At 38.9% G+C, this 6,190-nt stretch overlaps 2 non-coding genes across 2 annotated transcripts; both read right to left on the bottom strand.

Annotated features, from left to right (window-relative positions):
- Nucleotides 1-2,274: 2,274 nt before the first annotated feature.
- Nucleotides 2,275-2,348, bottom strand: TRNAN-AUU (transfer RNA asparagine (anticodon AUU)). Its single transcript has one exon. It is a non-coding gene; the product is annotated as a tRNA-Asn (tRNA).
- Nucleotides 2,349-4,615: 2,267 nt separating this feature from the next.
- Nucleotides 4,616-4,689, bottom strand: TRNAS-ACU (transfer RNA serine (anticodon ACU)). Its single transcript has one exon. It is a non-coding gene; the product is annotated as a tRNA-Ser (tRNA).
- Between the last annotated feature and the right edge of the window lie 1,501 nt (nucleotides 4,690-6,190).

The following is a 6,190-nucleotide window of genomic DNA, read 5'->3' on the forward strand; positions in this document are numbered from 1 at the left end:
GTCAGCAAAATTCTGCCCTGTCCTCCTACTATATATACTGCGCACAACTACTAAAATACACCACAGGTATGGATGGATAGTATACTTGACGACACAGAGGTAGGTAGAGCAGTGGCCTACTGTACCATACTGCTATATATTATATACTGGTGGTCAGCAAAATTTTGCCCTGTCCTCATACTATATAATACAATGCAGCACAGATATGGAGCATTTTTCAGGCAGAGAACGTAGATATTTTCAGCACACTGAGCACAGATATTTGCAAGCACACTGAGCACAGATATTTGCAGCACACTGAACACAGAAACTGAGAAAACGCTGCACGTCCTCTCCCTATCATCTCCAATGCACAAGTGAAAATGGCGGCGACTCGTGGCTCCTTATATAGAATAGAATAGCTGCTGACGGGCACGATTGAGGGAGGAAAGGGACATGTGAATCCAGCCCATAGATGCAATGTGAATATGTAATTTGTACCTTCCTATCTTAAAATGTATATACAGTGTATATGTCACAACTGAGGGCCTGAGCTGACTGGAGGCAGCCTCAGTTGTAGGGGCTGAGGTGTAGTGGAACCTGGGAGGTTGTATCAGACCCCTGGACATGTAAGTTAAATGTAGAAGAATTGCCCGAAGGCGTGCCCACGACAACCAGGATAAAAGTCAATGATGTTTATTTTGACAAACTCCATGCATCACAGCAGTAATAAAAGAGAAACATAAAATCAGCAGAGAAATAATACAGTTCCTGGGTACTACAGGAGGACAAGGACCACAGGGCTCTGGTAGTATGAGACAGTTCTTATTATCTTCTAGTTGGAAAGTCCTTACCAGGCCCGACTGTAGCAATGGAGATAGCCCAGGATCATACTAGCTGGTGTTCCAGGAAAAGCTGGGCTGCTGTGGATAAAATGGCTGCTGTGGGTACTGGCTGAAACCAGACTGATGTAAGCACGGAGTGGATTGCTGGATGGAACCAGCCAAATAATAAATGAAGCTTGAGAGCGATGAAATATGATTGATATATGGAGTTTGAGAGCGGTGAAATAATAGTGCCGGTGGTGAGTGGTAATCTGCGGAAATGATACCGGCACTTTAAGAAGAGCTGATCTCTGCTGGAAGCTAGGCTGGAAGCAGGTAAATCTGTAACTGGAAACAGATGAGTCCCAGAGGACTGGAGAGTCAGGCTGCACCGCAGGTGGTAGACTAGAGCGGGTCTCTTTAGTGGAGGTTTGGAGATGGTAACTGGAACCTGGAAAACAACCACGGGAGAGAGACAAACTGGAACTAGGTTTGACAACCAAATCACTGACGCCTTCCTTGCTCAGGCACAGAATACTTATACCTGCAGCAAGGAAGGGATTGGCTAGGCAATTATGCAGATTACAATGGAAACAGCGGATTGGTGGAAATGAACAGGTGACAGAATCCAACATGGCTGCGCCCATGCAGACACTTGGAGGGAAGATTGGTTTGATAATCCATGTGGGAACTTTAACAGCAATGGCGGCGCCGGCAACAGTAAACAGGAGACGCCAGACTGATGAGTGCACATTTGAACCACGCGGGCAACAGCGGAGGCCGCGGCTGACATAAGCGCCACTCTGACATCCTGCATGCAGAAACTCAGGGACGGCGGCGGAGGCTGCGGGAGATGCCATTCAAGATGTAACATGGCTCCGCTGTGACAGCGTCTCAGAGTGACAGGAGAGGAGGCAGGAATGGGGACATCAGAATAACAGATGGGATCCGGTCCTGGAGCGCTGAGCCAGCCTTAGGAGGCATCTGAAAGGTAAGTTATGGCGTCCAGATACCCGGATCGTGACAGTATACACTAGAGGTCTTTCCGAACCCCCTAATCCTAACATTGTAATTTGCTTTAGGGCGCACCTCCAATTAGTCTAGTGTTTCTTGCTGCCTTTCCAATGAAGCAAGTTTAATTTAGTAATAGGTGAAAAACCATCCCTACAAAGGTGTTAATCAGAGACTTGGCTTTGTGGACACTTTTCAGAGAACAACTTTGTTAGCATAAAAGTAAAGCCAGAAAATGAAGAGCTGTTTAATCACTCAATTGGATTTTTTTGCCAGCATATTTCTTTTTCTCTGCAACCCACTGCTAAATTGTGCTTCCTAGCTGTTTTTATAAAATCACTGAATCAAATCTAACTCTGATTACATCAGAGAAGGCCAGGTACCCTACACCATAACAGGGGGTTTGAAATTTTGACTTGTCTACTTAAAGATCACCAAAATCTGATCACAAGGTCAATTACGTCCCTGGGTGGGATTGAACCACCAACCTTTTGGTTAATAGCCAAACACACTAACCGATTGCGCCACAGAGACACTTTGCAAAAAGTACATACTGACAAAGGCTAATAAGCATTTATCTAGAACGTTTCCTAGAAAAACTTTAAAAAGTCAATAATCTGGAGAGTTTTTGTAAGATGTTTCTTCCATCAACCAATGAAGAAACACATTGGTACTTTCCCATGATGAGTGAGTGCTTCATGATCTACTGCACTTACATGTGCAGCAGAGTACTGCAATGGAAGCATGCTGGGCCCATAACCCAGAGGTAGGCAGATTGAAACTATCCTCTGCTATATGCATTTTTTTTGTTAATTAAAGTAATCCAAAACTGGGATTGATATTTTGGTTCTTTTATTTTTACTTAAAGTACAATAACTTTTACCATTTTAATTTGTTTTAATAGTATATTGACAGTATTGTTTTCTTTCAAAAATCCACTTAATTTTCTTTACCCTATTATTAAAATGGTAATTGACAAAAACAAACTACATTGTCACCAGAAGAGCAATACAAAATGTACAAGTGATATATTAAAATCATCTTTCCAGCATGAATTTCAATGATGCATTGGGGCAACGATTTTGTTAGCAACATCTTCACCCTTAAATAAAGATTTTCTTAATTCCTTACCTGTGTGCTAATTAGATATCACCTTGTTTTCACATTAAACAGACTTCCACATGAGAAAGCAGCAAGGATGCAGTGGCGTTAATGTTTCCTGGTGTCAACCCGTATTATTTAAGTAGACATTGAAATGAGGATGCATCTTGCTGCCTTTCCAATGAAGCAAATTTAATTTAGTAATAGGTGAAAAACCATCCCTACAAAGGTGTTAATCAGAGACTTGGCTTTGTGGACACTTTTCAGAGAACAAATTTGTTAGCATAAAAATAAAGCCAGAAAATTAAGAGCTGTTTAATCACTCAATTGGATTTTTTTACCAGCATATTTCTTTTTCTCTGCAACCCACTGCTAAATTGTGCTTCCTAGCTGTTTTTATAAAATCACTGAATCAAATCTAACTCTGATTACATCAGAGAAGGCCAGGTACCCTACACCATAAGAGGGGGTTTGAAATTTTGACTTGTCTACTTAAAGATCACCAAAATCTGATAACAAGGTCAATTACATCCCTGGGTGGGATTGAACCACCAACCTTTTGGTTTATAGCCGTACACACTAACCAATTGCGCCACAGAGACACTTTGCAAAAGTCTATACTGACAAAGGCTAATAAGCATTCATCTAAAACGTTTCCTAGAAAAACTTTAAAAAGTCAATAATCTGGAGAGTTTTTGTAAGATGTTTCTTCCATCAACCAACGAAGAAACACATTGGTACTTTCCCATGATGAGTGAGTGCTTCAGGATCTCTTGCACTTACATGTGCAGCAGAGTACAGCAATGGAAGCATGCTGGGCCCATAACCCAGCGGTAGGCAGATTGAAACTATCCTCTGCTATATGCATTTTTTTTTGTTAATTAAAGTAATCCAAAACTGGGATTGATATTTTGGCTCTTTTATTTTTACTTAAAGTACAATAACTTTTACCATTTAAATTTGTTTTAATAGTATATTGACAGTATAGTTTTCTTTAAAAAATCCACTTAATTTTCTTTACCCTATTAATAAAATGGTAATTGACAAAAACAAACTACATTGTCACCAGAAGAGCAATACAAAATGTACAAGTGATATATTAAAATCATCTTTCCAGCTTGAATTTCAATGATGCATTGGGGCAACGATTTTGTGAGAAACATTTTCACCCTTAAATAAAGATTTTCTTAATCCCTTACCTGTGTGCTAATTAGATATCACCTTGTTTTCACATTAAACAGACTTCTACATGAGACAGCAGCAAGGATGCAGTGGCGGTAATGTTTCCTGGTGTCAACCTGTATTATTTCAGTAGACATTGAAATGAAGATGCATCTTGCTGCCTTTCCAATGAAGCAAGTTTAATTTAGTAATAGGTGAAAAACCATCCCTACAAAGGTGTTAATCAGAGACTTGGCTTTGTGGACACTTTTCAGAGAACAAATTTGTTAGCATAAAAATAAAGCCAGAAAATGAAGAGCTGTTTAAATCACTCAATTGGTTTTTTTTTTGCCAGCATATTTCTTTTTCTCTGCAACCCACTGCTAAATTGTGCTTCCTATCTGTTTTTATAAAATCACTGAATCAAATCTAACTCTGATTACATCAGAGAAGGCCAGGTACCCTACACCATAACAGGGAGTTTGAAATTTTGACTTGTCTACTTAAAGATCACCAAAATCTGATAACAATGTCAATTACGTCCCTGGGTGGGATTGAACCACCAACCTTTCGGTTAGTAGCCAGACACACTAACCGATTGCGCCACAGAGACACTTTGTTAAAAGTACATACTGACAAAGGCTAATAAGCATACATCTAGAACGTTTCCTAGAAAAACTTTAAAAAGTCAATAATCTGGAGAGTTTTTGTAAGATGTTTCTTCCATCAACCAACGAAGAAACACATTGGTACTTTCCCATGATGAGTGAGTGCTTCAGGATCTCTTGCACTTACATGTGCAGCAGAGTACTGCAATGGAAGCATGCTGGGCCCATAACCCAGAGGTAGGCAGATTGAAACTATCCTTTGCTATATGCATTTTTTGTTGTTGATTTAAGTAATCAAAACTGGGATTGATATTTTTGCTCTTTTATTTTTACTTAAAGTACAATAACTTTTACCATTTTAATTTGTTTTAATAGTATATTGAAAGTATTGTTTTCTTTTAAAAATCCACTTAATTTTCTTTACCCTATTATTAAAATGGTAATTGACAAAAACAAACTACATTGTCACCAGAAGAGCAATACAAAATGTACAAGTGATATATTAAAATCATCTTTCCAGCTTGAATTTCAATGATGCATTGGGGCAACGATTTTGTGAGAAACATTTTCACCCTTAAATAAAGATTTTCTTAATTCCTTACCTGTGTGCTAATTAGATATCACCTTGTTTTCACATTAAACAGACTTCCACATGAGAAAGCAGCAAGGATGCAGTGGCGTTAATGTTTCCTGGTGTCAACCCGTATTATTTAAGTAGACATTGAAATGAGGATGCATCTTGCTGCCTTTCCAATGAAGCAAGTTTAATTTAGTAATAGGTGAAAAACCATCCCTACAAAGGTGTTAATCAGAGACTTGGCTTTGTGGACACTTTTCAGAGAACAAATTTGTTAGCATAAAAATAAAGCCAGAAAATGAAGAGCTGTTTAAATCACTCAATTGGTTTTTTTTTGCCAGCATATTTCTTTTTCTCTGCAACCCACTGCTAAATTGTGCTTCCTATCTGTTTTTATAAAATCACTGAATCAAATCTAACTCTGATTACATCAGAGAAGGCCAGGTACCCTACACCATAACAGGGAGTTTGAAATTTTGACTTGTCTACTTAAAGATCACCAAAATCTGATAACAATGTCAATTACGTCCCTGGTTGGGATTGAACCACCAACCTTTCGGTTAGTAGCCAGACACACTAACCGATTGCGCCACAGAGACACTTTGTAAAAAGTACATACTGACAAAGGCTAATAAGCATACATCTAGAACGTTTCCTAGAAAAACTTTAAAAAGTCAATAATCTGGAGAGTTTTTGTAAGATGTTTCTTCCATCAATCAACGAAGAAACACATTGGTACTTTCCCATGATGAGTGAGTGCTTCAGGATCTCTTGCACTTACATGTGCAGCAGAGTACTGCAATGGAAGCATGCTGGGCCCATAACCCAGAGGTAGGCAGATTGAAACTATCCTTTGCTATATGCATTTTTTGTTGTTGATTTAAGTAATCAAAACTGGGATTGATATTTTTGCTCTTTTATTTTTACTT

Source organism: Pseudophryne corroboree, unplaced genomic scaffold, assembly GCF_028390025.1.
Source record: "Pseudophryne corroboree isolate aPseCor3 unplaced genomic scaffold, aPseCor3.hap2 scaffold_478, whole genome shotgun sequence".
NCBI lineage: Eukaryota > Metazoa > Chordata > Amphibia > Anura > Myobatrachidae > Pseudophryne > Pseudophryne corroboree.